Source organism: Monodelphis domestica, chromosome 7 (assembly GCF_027887165.1).
Source record: "Monodelphis domestica isolate mMonDom1 chromosome 7, mMonDom1.pri, whole genome shotgun sequence".
Taxonomy (NCBI): domain Eukaryota; kingdom Metazoa; phylum Chordata; class Mammalia; order Didelphimorphia; family Didelphidae; genus Monodelphis; species Monodelphis domestica.
The window spans coordinates 168,564,695-168,585,034 of record NC_077233.1 but is presented as its reverse complement, the minus strand read 5'-3'; the positions used below and the strand labels follow the sequence as shown (position 1 = coordinate 168,585,034).

General features: G+C 39.7%; 1 protein-coding gene across 2 annotated transcripts in view; it reads right to left on the bottom strand.

Annotated features, from left to right (window-relative positions):
• Positions 1–5,187, bottom strand: part of UBAP1 (ubiquitin associated protein 1) — a 71,807-nt gene extending 66,620 nt beyond the window's left edge. Inside the window, exon 1 of one of the 2 annotated variants that reach the window (XM_056805988.1) lies at positions 4,933–5,187. The gene's annotated coding sequence lies outside the window, so the exon portion shown is untranslated. The remainder of the gene's footprint in view (positions 1–4,932) is intronic. The other variant, XM_056805987.1, reaches the window with a different exon arrangement.
• Between the last annotated feature and the right edge of the window lie 15,153 nt (positions 5,188–20,340).

The following is a 20,340-nucleotide window of genomic DNA, read 5'->3' as shown; positions in this document are numbered from 1 at the left end:
ATCAGTAGACAAATCTGACTCCACAACACTTCTCTCATACCCATCTCCTCACTACTCAAAAAGCCAACTCCCTAGTTCAAGTCTTCATTATCTCTTAACAGAATTAGGATTTGCAAGGGCCTCCTATTCAGTCTTCCTGCTAAGTCTCTTCCTTCTCCAATTCATTTTCCACTCAGAAAAGTGATTTTCCCAAAGAAAAGGGCTGATCACTGTCCTACTCAATAAATTCTAGTGGCTTCCTCCTTATTCTAGAAAGATAGAAAGTATTTCATTTTTGGTTCATCTTTTTTCTTTCTTTTGAAACCTTTACTTTCTTTCTTAGAACAACTCTTAAGACAGAAGGGGGGTGAGCGCTAGGCAAACAGAATTAAATGACTTGCCCACTGGGGGCAGCTGGGTGGCTCAGTGGATTGAGAGTTAGGCCTAGAGACAGGAGGTCCTAGGTTCTCATTCATTCATTTATTTATTTATTCATTTATTTATTGAAAAAACCTTACCTTCGGTCTTGGAGTCAATACTGTGTATTGGCTCCAAGGCAGAAGAGTGGTAAGGGCTAGGCAATGGAGGTTAAGTGACTTGCCCAGGGTCATACTGCTAGGAAGTATCTGAGGATAGTTTTGAACCTAGGTCCTCCTGAATGCAGGCCTAAATCTCTATCCACTGTGCCACCTACTTTATCCTTTTTTAAACTTTACTTTTGGATAAACTTTAGGATATAGGTAATTATATGCACAATAGTATATACAAAAAAATAAGCAAAAGCTCACATATTGTGAGCATATGCTCAAATATTTCTTACTCTTAGGGATGTAACAAAAATAATTTGGAGACCACTATACTAGACCATTCAAAAGTAGGTCATTACATAAGCAAGTAATATATATCTGAATTTTCAGTAAATGTTAATATATTCGGATTTCACTGAAGGTTGTTATAGAAGTCACAAGTATTTACATATTGCATTAGTATAAATCATTGCTATACTATAAATTTTAATCAAATTACATAGCACTCAAAGGCTGATTTCTCACCCGGAATAAGAATTCAAGTGATCAGGCCAAAAAACACTTGTTTATAATTAGTAGATTCTCTAATATTAAAAACAGATTCCAAAGACATTATTAGGCCCTTCAAAATAGTCAACAGTATACTGGTAAGCACCTGTCACTTCTTAGTCATTCATTTTGAATATTTTGTTATTACAGGTGATGTCAAAAACAATGTCAGCAGTGAAAGAAATTGTAATATATAGAGAAAAAGCAGGGGTAAGCTAGGTGATTCAGTGGATTTTAAGACAAACCTAAAAACTAGAGGTCCTGAATTCAAATCTAGCCTCAAGATACTTCCTAGCTATGTGACCCTAGGCAAGTCACTTAACCCCCACTGTATAATCCTTACCACTCTTTAGCCTGAAAATACACAGTATAAATCCTAAAATGGAAGGTAAGGGTTTTTTTTAAAAAGGTAATATAAAAATAAGCTACCTAAAAAATTTATTCATGACTATAACCCTTTCTAACAATTCTGATGTAGGGGATATCCTACATATAGAAAGATATAAGCTACTAAATGTAAGTCTCTGATGAAATCACAATCTTTTGGGACCTTAGATTCCTTACCTTTAAAATTAGAGGGGGCAACTAAGTGATTTTTATAAGGTTAATTAAATTCTATTATTAAACTGCAGGTCTAAATGCCTTCAGCCTCCCTTACCTCTACCTTCTATATGCAAAAAAATTATCAAGAGGAAACTATCCAGAATTTTTACATTTTACAATATTCTATGTACCTTTGAGTGATTCTACAAGTCAGTATCTATAAAAATTCTATTCCACAGATTAGGCTAATAAAATGTGCTCCTGACTGTTATGCACTGACTGTTATACATACTATTGCAGACATATATCATCATATAAAGACATGCCAAATCTTAAAAATATTTCAAGACAACTGAAAGTGAAACTAAAAAGGAAAGATCTTAAGTATTTTTTCAATGGGTTTATACCATAGGTACAAAAGCTTGGTAAGACAAATTTCTACCACTTTCAAAACTATTAGTCAGCTATTATGATTTGAAATTCCCTATTTATTAATTTTACATTAAAATTTTCCCCTCGTAAGATATGGAGTATAAAACACATTATCTGATTCTAAATTATCATTTAGAAGACAAAAAAGTTCATATTCAAAATGATTTCTCAGTACTGCTCATAAGTAACTATTAAAAGTAATCATGGTAGGGGGCAGCTAAGTAGCTCAGTGGATTAAGAGCTAGGCCTAGAGACAGGAGATCCTAGGTTCAAATGTGGCCTCAGACACTTCCCAGTTGTGTGACCCTGGGCAAGTCACTTGACCCCCATTGCCTAGCCCTTACCACTCTTCTGCCTTGGTGCCAATACACAGTATTGATTCCAAGATGGAAGGTAAGGGTTTAAAAAAAAAAGTAAGCTTGGTACATGTAACAAGTGTAAACCTCAAAATTCCTTAGACTTATAAATGTTGGAAATTTCACCATTGGGATATTTCATACTTGGAAAATTTCTTACTGATAGTCTATTGGAATGGGACAGAATCAATCATGATTCAAAGAAATTCCTGTTCTATGCTTAAGCATAGGTCAAAGTCCTTTCCATTGTTCAGCAAAAGGTTTCTGTCCTAAAGTAATCTGAAGAAGGGAAGAGAAGGAACCTCCCATGCCAATGGGGTTCCCATTCCAATAGACTATCAGTAAGAAATTTTCCAAGTATGAAATATCCCAATGGTGAAATTTCCAACATTTATAAGTCTAAGGAATTTTGAGGTTTACACAAGAAAATAATTACTTCTACTGCTATATAATCTATAGTCAGTCTATAATCAGGTTCAGGAAGTTGAATGTCACTTTTTTACCTATAATCCTCCATACAAAAAAACATAGGGGGCAACTGAGTAGCTCAGTGGATTGAGAGCCAGGCCTAGAGACAGGAGGTCCTAGGTTCAAATGTGGCCTCAGACACATCCCACCTGTGTGACCCTGGGCAACTCACTAAATACCCCCGCCCCCCAGTGCCTAACCCTTACCACTCCTCTGCCTTGGAACCAAAACACAGTATTGATTCCAAGAGGGAAGGTAAGAGTTTAAAAACAACCACCACAACAAACATACATATACCATTAGGCTAGAATCTAACCACTGAATGGATGAACTTCATTAACACATTGCCTAAGAAATAAAAAAGAAAAAGCAGAATGGTTGGTAACTTGACAATCAAAGGACAAAGAGAAGGTAATAATTCCTAATATCTATTCAAAAGAATCTGCCCATAATCTAACATTACACTCACTAGTATGTTGCTACTGTCTCCTTCAAGACAAGGAAAATATGTGAAATAAAAAGATGTCATGTTGAAGCAACAAGTTTTGGACTAAACAGAACTGAAATTCAGGAAGCACTTAAATTCTTTTGTCATATATAAATCTCTCTACCCCAACTTCCCCTTTTGTAAAAATGACACTTTGTATTTCTAAATCTCACAGAATATCAGAGTATTTGCAAATCTACTATACAGGGAATCCCAAGAGTCATGGTGCAGTTTGTAAGATTTTAAAGCCTAAAAATATACCAAGACTTTTGGGACACCTACATGACAAAATGCTAAATCAACAAAAATGTAGAAATGTTGAAAACATCTTTATCCTTTTGAGTAGGAGCTCTTACTAATAATATGGAATGCTTTTTCAGCGATATAATTTTATGGTTTCTTTAAAGGAAAGGAGCAGTAAATTAATGAGTTAATTGATACTTTCCAAATTCTGTGGGATGTTTCATATTCTTGAACTTTAAATAACGTCTTTACTGGACTTAACAGTTTCAATTTGCATATCTCAAAAGGTAGTGGCTACTAAAGACTACTCTATTTTGTATTTTCTATCCTCAACTTAAACTTATGAGATATACTTTGACTTTTTCTTTATGGCCAAATCTAGAGATAATAATGAACAGAAAGAGGAGATGAGGGAAGGGGAAAAAAAGCAAAGCTTACAAATGAGTGACAGATCAATAATAAATCTAAGAATCTAACCAATGATTTGGTCCAGTCTTGGTTTTACAACTCAGGAGCATCCCCAATTATCTTACTGTTTCTAAGATAAAATTTCAAAATCCTATGGCGTTAACTTTTTTAATAGCTTTCTATGCTTAAGGAAATTTTTACATAGCCTTCGAAACAAGTGTGTGGCAACACCAGAAAGTTTAGGAAAAGAGTCCTCCATGAAATGGAATCTGATCCTCAAAAGTCACAAGAGATTCTAAATTTCTCTTCAGATTCATTTAGGGAAAAGTATTCTAAGCGGCAGGCAGGCAGGAGAGAGACCAAATGATATAGGTAGGATGTTAGGAAAAAAGACAACGAGCCAAATTATTCCAAATCTTAACTGGGTACCTCCTGCCTCCTCTTATCCTTTTCCTCCCCCTCTCTTCTTTACAAGTCCTGGGCTTCCCCTTGGATTTAATTCGGGTTCAGTCTTCCCCATCCCTACCTCCCCACGTCTCATCTCAACCTATCTTTCTCCTTCCTTCAATCCCTCCCTTCCCCAACTCCAGGCACCTCTATTCGACACTTATCCCCTCGCGGTCTCCTCCCCCTTCCTCCCTGCCCAAAACATTCTCTCTTCCTCCATCTCTTTTACCCCATACTCACTTCCCATGATACCCTTTACCCTCAACCCCGCGGCCCCTCCAGGACCTCACCCTTAGACCTCACCAGTCTAAACCGAAGGTCAGGAAAGCCCTGGAGCCCCTCACCCTGCCCCTCCGTTCAAGCCTCAGGATCTCGCCGCTCAACCCGCGCCCCTCACCCCGCCCCTCAACTCGCGCCCCAAAGCTTTCCCCTCCCCCTCGCCCCCAGCTAGCTCTCAGGAAAAGGGAGGCCCCAGAGCCCGGTGACTACTTACCCGAGCGCCGCCGCCGTCGCTGAGGCTTGAAAGGTGTCGCCGCCAGCCGACCGGCCGTCGGTTCCGGCTCGGTCGCAGCAGCGCTTACAGCAGCCCCTAGGGAGAGTAAACGGCGGCGCCGCCTCCGGCTCTGCCCTCCCCGGGCCCAGCAGCCACCACCGCCGCCGCCATATTGTGCGCTTCCTTCCCTCCTCCCTTCGCTCTCCTCCCCTTAGGGCGTCCTTCGTCATTACGTCGCGCTCCAGGACCTCCCCTAACCAATGGGAGGAGCTGACGATGACATAATCTCTTCCTCCCTAACCTGGGGTGTTCTGGGTAGACTAGGATTTGTAGAAGTGTGTTGATAACTTCAATTCTATTTAAAAACATTAAGCAAAATTGAATAAAAAAATACTCCTGCCCTCAAGAAGTGTATAGTCTAGTAAGATGTACAAATGTCATGTGACAATGTGATAGACTCCCATTTTGTTTTGTGAACTTTGGTGGTGACCTGTATGTGAGATTGAATTCTCCCAAATCTGTATTTCCACCTTCAACCCTTCTCAGAGCTCCAGTCCTGTATTTACATGCAGGATATCTCCACCTGGATTTCCACAAACTCAGCATGTCCAAACCTAAACTCATCTAGAAGTTGGGAAACCTAAGTTCAAAGATTTTCTCTGGCAATAGCCATAGGACAATGAATGAATGAATGAATGAATGGGGTATTAAGTGTTTATTATTACTTACTTTTAAGAGCCTTGTTTTCATCATCTGTAAAATGAAGAGAAGTGGCCTGATTGGAATAATATTAAAGAATGAAAAATATCCTTAAATATCAGACATGGGTGTATCTATACTGTCAACTGTGTTTATGGAACCCCCAAGTTTGCCTTTGTCACTTGGGAACTTGCCTTTAGGGAAGTCCCAGGCAGACCATGTCTTAGACAGAACAATAAACCTTAAAGTACCCACTGAGCTCATCTTAGATAGGATTGAAGAGTCGCTCTAACCAATCGGTGGTCTGTCCAGCATTCAGCTCCTCTCATGGCTCTGGTGATCTTTACATTCTGGATGTCTAGATGCCACTGTTTTGATCTTGGGTGCATCCACGTTGTTTTATATTTGTTCGCCATTCTGAACATAGTGTTCGGGATGGTGAGTTCGAACTCTGAGCATTTGCTGAGTAGCAGTAGGCCGTTGTTGTTCATTTTGCCCATGCCGTGTTTGCCGAGCACTCCTTTCCATCTTTCATGGTCCTGTCCAAAGTCATCATTGAAGTCTCCCAGTAGTATCAGCTTGTCATTGGTGGGCACTGAGTGCAGGATGGCACTCAGGTCAGAGTAGAACTGCTCGATGGTCTCCTCTGTGCTGGTCAGTGTAGGGGCATATGCGCTGATGATTGTGGCATACCGGTCTTTGCTGTGAGGTAGGCGGATCTTCATGAGCCTCTTGCTGATGCCCACAGGCAAGTCTGGCAGCTGTTTGAGCAAACTGGTCTTGATGGCCAGGCCAACACCGTGGATTCTGTCTTCATTTGAGGCTATGCCTTTCCAGAAGAAGGTGTATCCAGTGGTGGGTTCGCTGAGTGATCCCTCTTCTGGTAAGCATGTTTCGCTTAATGCTGCGATGTCGATGTTATATCGTGCCAGTTCTTTACCAATTAGAGCTGCTCTTCTCTCAGGGCTGGGGTATTCTCTCTGTCAAGTAATGTCCTGATGTTCCATGCTCCCAGTAGGAATTTCTTTGTATTTTTTCTTTGATTTCGATGGCTTAAAGGGAATGACCCGCCAGCCGTGGTGTGCTGACTGGGTGTTTGTAGGGCAGGCAATGTTTGGGACACCTTTTCTAGTCCCCTCCCTTTATTAGGGTGAGCAGTGCTGTCCTAGAGAGGGCTGCTCAGTCACCCAGGATGCTGCCGAACGTCCCTGCTGCCCACAGGGCCAAGTGACCACTGGTCCATGGGCCTCCTACGTGCAGGATCGTGACTACAACTGCCAGTGGTCACCTCCACCTGTTGCGTCACCACTCCCCCATCGCCGCAGGTCTTGAAGAGGGTGGACGGGGTTAGGATAGATGAGTGTGCACAAAGACACTTGTGCGTGAAGGAGATTTAAGTGGAAAATCCGATGCACAGAGACAGTCCCACTCTCTCTGCATTGGAAGCCTGGGTCCAGTGGTACGAAAAGTCGTTACACCTGGAGACTTCCTCAGCTGCATTGGATGGCCGTGTTGTCTTTTGTGCTCCAACACGCCCTGAGCACTCCACAGTGCTTTGCTGCGTCGCCCTCTCAGCCGTTGAACCTTCTTGTTGGTTTCTTCCGTCTGTTCTGCCAAAGCAGTCTTCACATGCTGGGTGAGCAAAGCCCTGGTTCACCAGGGGTCTACGACCCAATGGCTACCCTCATAAGGTTTGGCCGGCCTGTTGAAGCCGTTGCCCGGGGTGTGGCCACTGCTGCATACTAGCAGCTACTGGGAGCCACAAGTGAGAGCTGGGTGTCAGGTGAGGGTCAGAGGCTGGAGAGCTGCCCTAGGAGGGCACGACAAGCCCTCCATACCAGAGATACCACCCCTCCCTGAGAACCCCATACACCCCGGATTAGTAGATATAATCAAATTTTTTTGGATTTTTGGATTAGTAGATATAATCAAATTTTAAGTACCCTTTTGTCTTAGAAATTTCTTCCATTGTATCAGAAGGCTCTCCCAGGTAGTCCAGCCCCTGCCCTTGTGTCCATTGTAAAACCTATTAATTGAACCTTAAGGTCCTTTATTCCCAAAAGGTATATGTTTAGCTCTTTGGAAAATGGCCTTTGGAGGTTCATTTTCCCAGAGATGTTCCCAGAGTCCCAGAGCTTTGGCTCTGTGTAGTATTCTAGTGCTTGATTCTTTGTAGTAGCAAAATCTGAGCATTGTCTTCCTTGTCCTGAATGAAGACTTGTTCTTTCTAACTACTTTTGTGGTTTTGTGTTTTTCAAGGTTGACAATACTGATGGAAATTAGGCATAAGTATATTAGTCTTGGCAACTTGCCCCTGTTCAAGAATATGTCAAAGGTGATGGGGTATGGTAGAAAGAATATGGCTCTGGAGCAAAGAAGACAGGTTCAAGTCCTACTTTCGACATTACCTAAACTTTGAACAAGTCACTTAATCTCCCTGTGCCCAAGATTCTTCCTATGGGCAATGAAGTAGTTGAACTCAATGCTCCCTAAAGCTTCTTCATTAAACCTAAATCTACGATCATATTGGGGAGAAGGGAGGACTGTCCCATGTTTTTCAACAACTTTTTTCTTAAAAAAAAAAAAGATTTATACATGCTTTATTTTTATTTCTGCCACTTCTCCATGATCCTGTAGGAACTTTCCCATATAACAAAGAAGCATATTTAAGTAAAACAAAGCAACACATTAATCATATCTGATAATTTATATCTCCACATATCCACACCCACAGTTCACATTTCATTGCTGAGAGGAAGTAGGTCATCTTTGGTCTTCTAAAATCAAGATCTTCAATCCATTCTTCCCTCTGTTGCCTGAGTAATCTTTCTGACTGTTGCTCTGATCATGTTACTTCTCTACTCAAAAAATATTTAATAGAACCCATTTGCCAAACCAATATTTTGCTCCTTCCAGTATCAGTGTTTTTGCTCATGATATCCCCTATGCTTAGAACAGACTCCTCCTTTTACCTTATTTCTATTTAAGTTCCTTTGTCTCCAGGTCCAACTCAGAAACCACCTCTTCCATGAAACTTTTTCCCTGATATGCTCCTTTCCACCCCTCACCAGGGATGAAAATAATCTTTCCTTCTATAAATTTCCCATAGTACTTTGCCTGGCTCCCCTTTATCCCCAGTATAATCTACCTTGTATTTTTGTGTTCATGTTATTTCCTTAACCCTTTAGACTTAAAGTTTATTATAGCAAAGATGCTATTATTTTCAGTCTCTACATCTAGGCATCCAGCTTTGCATATAGAAGCTGACTACTAAATGGAATGGCTTGTTTGTTTTTATTGAATTTCCTTCTTCAGAAGGTTCTAAGATAATGAATATAATGAAAATAAGAGTATAAGAGTATAAGAGTATAAAATAAGAGTATAATGAAAATAAGAGTATAACAGGAATAACTGTAAGCAGAATGATACATCATCTAAGTTGGAATACAGAATGGAAAACAAGGGACACATCTTCATATTACTTTTTTATAAATATACATTTTAATGTAAGAAAATTTCAGTCTTTATGGTATATTATTAAATTGTGATTGTACTTGTACATAAGTAATTATAGTCTTGTTATACTTCTATTGCTATATCTCTAAATGGGAATAAACTATTCTTTTAGAGGATAGAATTGAAATTGACCATTAATTTCATGGAAGAGATGGAAGGAAACTACAATTTCTAAACCTTAGCTAGGGAGCTCCTAATTCCAAGTTATACATAAGAGGTCCTGGAATCTCCCTAATTGAATCCCCTTATAAAGTATTAACTCATTTTATGCTTTCAGGTGTACAAAAACCACTTTCCTCAAATCATCCAGTAGGGTAAACAGATCCAGACCTCTGATTTCTTTGTTGTAGAGAAGGAAATGTTGGTGAAGAAATTCCTCTATCAATGCAGACTGGTGACCTTTCTACCTTGAGGGCACTAAGAGGTTAAAACAAAACCCTCATTGCTAGGAATCTTGTCTAAGATCTAGAGTTAGTAAAATGCAGAGCATAAGTAAACAAATATTCATCAGACAACAGAACCTACTAAGGCATTATCTTTATTGAACAGTCTATGCAGTGTTTTATATCCATATCTGCAAAGAAGGGAAGGAAGTACATTTTCACAATTTTTCTCTTGACCACATTTGGTCATTATAACAATACTCAGCTTCCTTTTTTTATTCTTTCCACTTAACAATTTGCATTGTGCATATGGCTTTGAGCTTTATCTCCCAGAGTGAGGCAGGCCCCAGCAGAATTCTAGGTATGATGGACAGGTTGGGGTTGATTCTTCTCTAATGGGATCAGTTCAAGCCCCCACCAATATGTTCTTTCCCCAGATGTTAGCTGCCAGAAATTAATTCCCTGTTTCCTTTTAACCAATTAACATAAACTAGTTTTCACAAGGGGATATTTACTTTGGTGACATTGCAAGAACACTTATTAATCTCCCAACATCTAGAAAGTATGCTAAACCCCTCAGACTCTGTGAAAAATAGAATTTCTACATAGTATACAAAGTTCACTTCCTAACGTGGCATAGCATATGTATGGATGAGGCCATATCTGTTACTGGTGGATTGATTGGAGAAGATTGCTTAGGTCATCCCTTCTTCCTATGTCTTCTGGCAAATCCTACCATGGACTCCAGCTCCCAACTATTGCATGGCTTTCTCTCCTGACTTGACAAGCTCACAAACTCGCAGATATCTCCAGTCACCCTCACATACATGAGAGACAAAAGCAACACCTGTGTGCTCAGGAGTCAGAGATCATAGACCTGAGATCTTTCCCCTGACCTCCACCGGCTAGATGACCCAGTGGTTAGAACACTGGCTCTGGAGTCAGTCAAAAAATTCAATTTCAAATCTGTCCTCAGAGATTTATTAGTAGTGTGATCCTGGAAAAGTTATTCAACCTCTGTCTGCCTCAATTTCCCCAACTGTAAAAGGAGACAAGAATAGCACTTTCTTCCCAGGATTGGTGTGAGGATCAAATGAGATGATATTTGTATAGTGAGGCACAGCACCTGTCCTATAGTAGGAGCTTAATAAATTCAAATTCCCTTCCCCGTATGAAAGTTTAGTGTTTGCCTCCTCACAGCCAAATAAGACCAACTTCCAGGAGGCTCATTTTTTTTCTTTGGAAGATATCCTAGTTCCATACTTCATAGGCAATCAAAAAAGGTCTTTTTTAAACATAAAATGAACCTATTCCAGAATGCTGGCACATGTTTCAAATCAGAAAGCAAAGACCTCCCGTTACATGTCATCGTGCCTATCTAGAATCAAATTCCCCAGGCACTTCCACACAGGTGAGCCTGTTCGCCAGATTTCTCAAGGGTACAGAGATCATTTTCTGGGTTCTATTTACTTCACCCTACATCTATTGCTGTAAATTTTTCAGATAAAGTCTTTCTTAGGGTACTGTAATCCAACCCAAGTCTTTGGATTCCAAGAGTTTATGAAGACTGCACAGTTTATACAAATAAAACCATCTCTGGCACTGCCTTACTGAATTCCTATGATAAATAGGAAACCACTGCCCTATCCATTCACACATGGGTAAAACTGGATATGGCCTCAGAAATTTATATTCCCCCTCTGGTCCATTTTCATGCAGAGAAACAGATCCAGAGACATAAAATGATTTGTCAAGGACTAGGAGATAGAATTAGAATATGATTCCAATTCCAGCCAGTTTGACTGTCCTCTGTCTTTTCTATCTGTAGATGAAGGGGATTAGAAATGGCTACACCTCATTGTTTCTAGATTAGAAATCCAGTTCACTTTTACTACAATAAAGCTTTTCATTTTTGGGAAGGAAAGTTTAGCATAGTGACACCTTAGGTATAATCCACTCACCTCAGAATTTTCCCTGACTCTTGAGTTTATATCTGAATTCATTTCCTTAGGTTTATTTGTCATTTTTGTCTGTAGTTTGAGACCATTTCATATGAATATCAGTATGTGCTTAGATATCCTGTTTTCTCCATCAAACAAATTTCTCTCAGTGTAGGGGTTGTATCTCTCCCAATCAGCAGTGGGTCTCTATGGAGTTTCCCATTGCACCTGAGAAAAAGCCCTTCATGTCTGAAAGTGACTTTTCCTTTATCTGATCTCATTATTTTCTATGCACTTATCCTATTGGAATTTAAATTCTATTTATCAGAAATACATGGCCTTCCTTCTCCATCCCAGAATCCCCAGATTGTAAGCTCTTTGAGGACTAGAACATGTCTTCTTCATCATTATAGTTCCAATCTTGTACAGTGCTTTATATATATATATATATATATACATATATATGCATATATATGTGATTAAATTAAATTAATTAAATTAATTTATTAAATTAAATTAAATTAAATTAAATCCTGTAAGGAAGGCCTGTCTCTTCCACCCAGTTTCAAACCTCTTAGTCCAAATAGTTTTTCTGCCTGAAAGCCATCTTTTCTGGGGGGAACCCAAGAAAAGTCACTAGAAATTCAACAGCCTTGAAACTTCCACATCATCTAAGAAGTGACAAATCCTACCAAAGAATGAATCCCAGGAGTGTGACTCATGATGAGCCTAAGAACCTACTTAGCAGGATGAGATCACTCACTGCCTCTAACTGACTCCTTTTCCCACCCTCCTAGAATTCCCTTTAGGCCAGGAAGGGTGGTTTTCAATGATGTGTTAACTCTTCTCTTAAAGGAGCGATGTAATGCTAGCTCCCTTCCCAAGCCCAGTTCTTTCGGTATTCCCTGGGAAAGGCTGGAAAACACTGGAAAACAAGAAATGGGGTAGCAATCACACTTTAACACGGAAGGCTTAGAGACAAAGAGCACAGAAAAGCAGAAACAAGCAGCAAAAAGTGGTACAGAGCCAGCCATGGAGGGGTGGTGAAGGCAAGCATCTTAGGGAAGAGGGCGGGGAAGGGATGAGGCAAAGCCTATCACTCAAGCAACCACAAATTAGAGATGGGCACACTAAACTGATGGAGATGGAAGAATGGGAGGGAGGTGGTTTTTTATAGGATCTGGGGGGAAACAGGACAACTTCTATTTGTGCTACCTTAGGGTGAATTCATTAACATATCTAAATCATCTCAAAATTATTGATAAAACTTCAAAGTTACACCTCAAAGTTATCAGCATTTTAAAAAAATTTTAAACATTATTTTATTTGGTCATTTTCAAACATTATTCATTAAAAACAAAGATCACTTTTTTTTTCCTCCTCCCTCCCCCCCCCCCCCATTGGCGATGTCGTGATTCCTCTAGGTGTCACATGCGTCCTCAATCAGAGCCCATTTCCTTGTTATTGGTTTCAATAGTAGGGTGTTCATTCAGAGTCTCTCCTCCTTCATATCCCCTCCACCCCTGTAGTCAGCTGTTGTCCTTCCTCGTGTTTTTACTCCCACAGTTTGTCCTCTGCTTGTGGATAGTGTTTTTTTCTCCTTGGCCCTTGCAGGTTGTTCAGGGACATTGCATTGAGACTAATGGAGAAGTCCATCACCTTCAATTGTACCACAGTATCAATCTCTGTGCATAATGTTTTCCTGGTTCTGCTCCTCTCGCTCTGCATCACTTCCTGGAGGTTTTTCCAGTCTCCATGGAATTCCTCTACTTTATTATTCCTTTGAGCACAATAGGATTCCATCACCAACATATACCACAATTTGTTCAGCCATTCCCCAATTGAAGGGCATCCCCTCATTTTCCAATTTTTGGCCACCACAAAGAGTGCAGCTATGAATATTCTTGTACAAGTCTTTTTCCTTATTATCTCTTTGGGGTACAGACCCAGCAGTGCGATGGCTGGATCAAAGGGCAGACAGTCTTTTGTCACCCTTTGGGCATAGTTCCAAATTGCCCTCCAGAATGGTTGGATCAGTTCACAACTCCACCAGCAATGAATTAGTGTCCCTACTTTGCTACATCCCCTCCAGCATTCATTACTTTCCTTTGCTGCCATGTTAGCCAATCTACTGGGTGTGAGGTGATACCTCAGAGTTGTTTTGATTAGCATCTCTCTGATTATAAGAGATGTAGAACACTTTTTCATGTGCTTATTAATAGTTTTGATTTCTTTGGCTGAAAACTGCCTATTCATGTCCACAGCATTTTTTTGATGTTCTGCTGCTCTGGAACCGAGGAGGTCTGGAATTTACATACCGTAGGACCAGAAACCTTGACAGGCAACACCTCGATGGTTTCCTCTGGTTTAGCACATATTACCAGGTTGTGAGTTTTGGTTAAAATATGCTAGTTTGTGAATTAAGTTCCTTTGATCTTTAGGACAATTTGTACCAACTTCCAAGTTCCCTCCCTCCACTCTCTTATTTCTTGTTATTGTTCCTTTATACTAGCTACTTATAAACTTACTATACTGACTAGAACCATGTGTTTGGGGTAGGAGGCAGGTGGTCAGAGAGACCAGAAGAAGATACACATGATGCCTATACTTGTATCCAGTCATTTAAATGGGAAATATGCAAATATATAGTGCTTGAAAAGGCGGATATAACCTATATCAGACTATTTACCACCTTGGGGGATGGGAGGAGGAAGGAAGGAGACAATCTTAATTGCACAATGTCAGAAAACAATTGTCAAAAGGTGTCTCTACATATAATTGGGGAAAAAAACTCAATGAAAAATAAAAATAAATAAATAAATGTTTGTGGGCTCTTTACTGTGTGAAAAGAATGAGTCTTCTAAATGATCACCCTAGTGCAATTATCAATAATATGGAAATAGATCTTGATCAATGATGCATGTAAAACCCAGTGAAATTGCTTGTGGCTATGGGAGGGGAGGAGGGGAGGGAAAGAACATGAATCATGGAACCATGGAAAAATATTCTAAATTAATTAATGAAATAAAAAATTTCAATTCAAAACAAAAAAACAAAGAATGAGTCTTAAGATACAGTGATGAGGATCACTTAGTGTTCCTGTTCTCAAGAAGTTCACAGTCTTCATAGAGGGGTGTGGGGGAGCAGTATGTGAAAAGATATATTCAAATAACCTAGAAAACAAAGATGATTCTGGTAACTGACATAAGATGTATAGGCTAAGTAGTATGGGAGGGGAAGAGAGATCCCTGGGGAGGGGAATCAGAGATGGCTTAATGAACACGGTGGGATCCAAAATGGACCTTGAAGGATGAGTAGAACTTAAGTTGAGATGGAGTAAGGACATTCCAAGCAGCCGAAATAGCCTGAGCAAAGGAAAGTATATCTAATTAAATAGAACTTTCTCAAGGACTGAGACTTTTTTATTATTGTAACTCATAGTAGCTTAATAATAAAGTTTTGCTGAACTGAATTCATTTTGTGAGATTAATTAGAAAAATGATGAGTCATTTCCTTCTGCTTAGCTTAGGGCACTATGATTACTGGAAACCTACTTTGCTCATAGAATAGTATAGTAGAAAGAGTGATGGATTTAGAGTCAGAGTTTCTAGGTTCTAACTCCAGTTCCTTCAAGACTGATGAATCACTTCCTTTTTTTTAACCTTTACCTTCCATTTTAGAATCAATATTGTGTACTTGTTCCAAGGCAGAAGAGCGGTAAATGGGGGTTAAGTGACTTGCCCAGGGTCACACAGTTAGGAAATGTCTGAAGCCAAATTTGAACCCTAGACCTCCTGTTTCTAGGCCTGGCTCTCAATCCACTGAACCACCTAGCTGCCCCCATCAAATCACCTCCAAAAACATCTCTGAGTTATAATTTCCTTATTTCTAAAATGAGGGAATTACAGTGGAATTGCGTGTTGACTATGGGAGGGGGATAGGAGGAGGAGAGGGAAAGAAGATGAATCATGTAACCATGGAAAAATTTTCTTAATTAATCAATAATGTTTTTTTAATGAGGGAATTCGACTAAATTAGCTTTAAGGTTCCTTCCAGTTCTAATTCTATTATTTTATTTTGTCTCTGCCTATCTCTCTCCTCTCCTGGCCCTGCCACAAAACCATATTCCCCTCCTACCTTGTCTGAAATTGCAACCAAAAGTAATTACTTTGGTTTAAGGCAGTATCTACAGAAAAGGCTTCCTATAGTAACACATCAACAAGTAGTACCTTATTAAAATTATCTTATTATCAAATTAGCTCATTATCATTTGGGAGTGCCAAGAGTAGATCCTGGAGGGTAAGGAATATTGGACAGGTATGTGTAAGCAGGCATTAAGAAGGCAGGAAAGTTCTGGAGAATGATATGCTTCTGGGGAAAGATTGTCCTAGATATAGGGTCTCCTGAGGGGATGCTAAACATCTGAGAGTTGTATGTCTTTATGGTGTTGCATGGTCTTTAGGTATCATAGAGAGTATAGAGAAGAATACTGACAGAGACATTTTCTTGCTTCATTATTTTGTGGTAGGCCAAGCCTGCTATAAACATTTACTCTATGCAAAGTACATACTGGATTAGGCCCTGAGGGACATACAAATAAAAGGAGGATGTAGTCCCTGTCCTCGAGTAACCTATAATCAAATAGGGTAGACAGACACATAAATATTCATAATAGAAAATATAATATTCTAGCTAAGGCAGCATGACATTATTCAAAAGTCACTGGATGTCATATATAAAACTGAGTCCTGCTTCTGCCACATATTAGATGTGTGAACCTAGACAAGAAACTAAATACTCTAATCCTTGGTTCCCTCATCTTTAAAATGTAGATAACATTGTTCTTAACTCACAAGATTATTGTAAGGTTTAAATAGCATAATTTACAGCAAACACTTTGCAAAACTTTAAACACTATATAAATGTTAGTTATTATGACAGTAAATAAGCCTAGTATTTGCTGACAGTCCCCTCTATTTCCTTCTGAATTGCCTCCCTAATGCTCTGGCACCCCGAGTATCATTTGTGTGTATAGCCCCACCCCTTGAGGATAGGCATGTGACTGTTTCATACATGTAGTCTGTACTCTTTGGGTCAGAGACTTCTGAGAGGGAAAGAGAGAAAAAAAAGTGATATGGGGCAAGAAGAGAAGGCATGAACTTTGATTGGTAAACAAAAGACCTTATAACAATAGACAAATGCGCAAAAACTGGCTCCCTAACATCTATTTTTATTCCCAGGATCTCCATCCTCAATGAATGCTAAAAGTGGACTCAGCAGTTCTCTCTCTATTTGAGGGACAATTTCATCTCCCTTTGATGTACCAAAGGCTCCCTAACTCTTGTGTATTCTATATGACTTCCCCATTACTGTTTTAATTGCTTGCTTTGGTAAATATGTTCATTCAATATTTATAATGGTCATCTGTTTCATCATTGTTTGATAGGGAATGGAAACAAACTGGATGAAACTAAACTAGCTGTTATTCTCCAGTTCTGAAATGGAACTATGTCCCTCCTTTCCCTGGAATGACTAAGGAAAGCGATTTTTATCCTGAACATTAACAACAAAAAAATAATCATTACTAGACTTCAAATATTGACTTGGATCTCATGGGAAACCAAATCTGATACCAATTCCAAAGACAGAAAAATGAAGGAGTAATAATCACTCAGGCATGGCCATCTGCCTACTCCCCACAAAGGTGTAACTCCTGTCTCCTTAAAGATATGGAGTGGAGCATCCCAGATCTATATATGTATGTCCCTGTTACATGAGGACCACTCTGGTCTTTATAACATGGTCCATTTGAGGCTGGAAAGAGTCTCTCTGGACACCTGAAATTTGCTGATTTGGATCTGGACAAGTTAACATATGCAATAAGGTGAGACAGTAGGAAAAGTGAGTGATAGGCACTTTTTGGGACTAAGTACAAGTCATATCCTCTGCCTTAAATTACTCAGAACCTAGCAACAAGATGACAAATAGTATCAAGAATACTCACAGAAGGGCAGCTACATGGCTCAGTGGATTGAGAACCAGGACTATAAACTGGAGGTCCTGAATTCAAATAGGACTTCAGATACTTTGTAGCTGTGTGACACTGGGCAAGTCACTTATCCCCCACTTCCTAGCCCTTACCACTCTTCTACCTTGGAAGCAATAAACAGTATTGATTCTGAGATGGAGGTAAGAGTGAAAAAAAAAAAGGTATCATGTTAACCTATCTCTGACCCCAAGAATAGTCATGGAAGATAAGGCAGTATCACCTCTTTCCCCACGTATATGTCATTATTAGTGGAGACAAGGTCTGGGGAGAGTGCCTTACAATTGTCCTCTTAGACAATAGTCTAAATTAACCTAGTCCAATGACTTGTTTTCATTTTAGGCACCTATCCAAACAACCTAAACAGTTCAACTCATTTCCACCCCTTCCACAAATCTTTTCTGACCAAACAAAGTTTGACAGAGGACTTCCCATTCCCTTACCTCTTCCTTCCTGTAGACTCTCCCTTACCCAACCTGTTTTTCCAGGAACACAAAGACATATCATATTTCCTTTGTCCCAGTGCCAAAGACTGGAGTTACATCTTTGTATAGAGTAGGAAGATGATCATGTCAAAATGATTACTCCCTCATTCTTCTGCCTTTGGTAGGGATATCAGGTTTGGTATTCCATGAGTTCTATATCAAATATTTGAAGTCTAGGTAAATGACTATTTTTCTGTTGTTATTTTTTTCAGGAAAAAAGTCATTTTCCCTCATCTACCCAGAGGAAGGAACACAAAAATCAAAGGATCAGGTGAAGAAACCCTATCTAGTGTAATATTTAATTTAATATCAATACTCCAAATATTATATTGTATAAAGTTTATTAATAATCACTTGAAGTGAAAGAATAAAAAGGTAATTATCTAACAAAATACAAGGCCACATAAATAGATTCTCCTACTACTCACCTCACACCACCTCCACCAAATTGATCAGATTAAGAGAGCATGAGATGTGTGACTACATGCCCGCATTGAGCATAGTGTGGATGAACCCCATATTGGATGTGTTACAGAGACTGAGCAGGCCAAAATGACAAGAGATGTAGGAGATGAATCTCCCCCTTGAATCTCAGGATTACTCAAGCTAATCACAAGGTCAAGTGCACCCAGTAACAGTAGTAAGAAAAGGCATCTCAAAACTTTGAGCTGTGTGAGCTCTATAATGCTTTTCTAGAATGGGAGCTGTTTGAGATAGGCAGGAAACTGGGCCATGCTTGCAATTCTACTTATTAAATTGGTTGCAAATCTACTTCCTGTCTGTAGGTACCGCTAGCCTAGTTATGTACTGGTTAGGAGTAAAGATCTCACAAGGCTAGTAGATGGAGACACACCCCAGTCAGCCTTTGAATGGAGGGCTATGAAAGGCTTTTGCCCAAGGCTAAGTTAGTGAGGGAAACCAAAAGCTATCAATTCTAGGCACAATGAAGGTAAAATAGAAAACTCCTCAGAGCTGCTTAGCTGAACTGGTCTGGGAGAGCAAAAGGGGTGTTTCAGTATAGAATATAGGCTGTACCAGATGTTTGGGTCAGGAAACCAGAGCCTAATTTCCAAAAATCTGGCTTTCAATTCACTGATTCACAATTCAATTCAATTCACTTTCAATTCCTAGCTGCCCCCCTACTACGCTGGGTTTTAGGGTCTAGAGGGTGGCATGGGAGACCTACATGTGGGCTAAATCCTCAGTTTCCATCCTCTCAGTCAGGAGTGTGAAAACCCCCAGGGTCAGTTTAAAATAGACCTGGGAGGTAAATGGGGTAGACAGTCTATGCTTCACTGTTAGATTGTCGCTAGTCTAAAAGATTCACAGTCTTAAGCTACTACATGTTTAAGACCCATGTGGGAAGGGGAGTTAAGAGGGTAGAAGCGTCTTCTCAGGTAAAAGCCTGTAGGAGGTTGATTGTTGCCTAAAAGAAACAACCAGGCTTTCAAGGCACTCAGTTGTTGGCATTGTAAGGGAAACAGGGATTTATACTTTACAAGCCCCAAGGAAAGTGGCTCACAAGAACTCCCAGCTTGTGTGTTTAAGAGACGTGGCAGGAACAGGAGCAGCACCAGGAAATCTTGAAGAGAGTTGGGGGGGAGGGGAAGGAGAGAGTGGGGTTGTGAAAGGCTACTGCAGGAGAAATGTAGTTTCTTTTTAAACTAATCTACTCAGAGAGAATTAAGGATTCTAAACTCCACTTCTGATCACTATAAATGTAAGACTTAAATTAATACCCAACACTCCAAGTATTATATTTTATAAAGTTTATTAATAATCACTTGAAGTAAAAGAATAAAAAAGGTAATTATCTAACAAAATATAAGACCATGTGAATAGATTCTCCTGACACCTCACGCCACCTTCATCAAACTGCTCAGAGAGAGCACTAGAGATGGGGCTTCACAAAATTTATAACCTCCCTATGTCAGCACGTAACATGAGAAGGAGAGTGGGATTCTGGAAATCATAGTTTTTAGGGTAATGGATTCTAATTACAAACTAGAGAATTACAGTTTCCATTCTAGAAAATGCTCTTTGCCGTGCCCTATGAGAAGAGGAGAAGAGGGTTCAGTGGTAACCAGTATTCTAGCACCAGAACCTACCATGACAGTAGTTAAAAGATATGAGTGATTCCTGGGGTGAGTAGTGCCTAACAGACAGCCTGGTTTTAGCTGTTTCATGTTAACAAGTCAACAAGCCTTTATTTAGTATCTTCTATGTGTCAGGAGGAGGCATCTACAAATCATTTAAATCTCTCTAAACTAGATGGCAATGGATAGAATGCTGTTTCTGGAGTCAGGAAAACCATCTTCTTGAGTTCAAATCTGATCTGA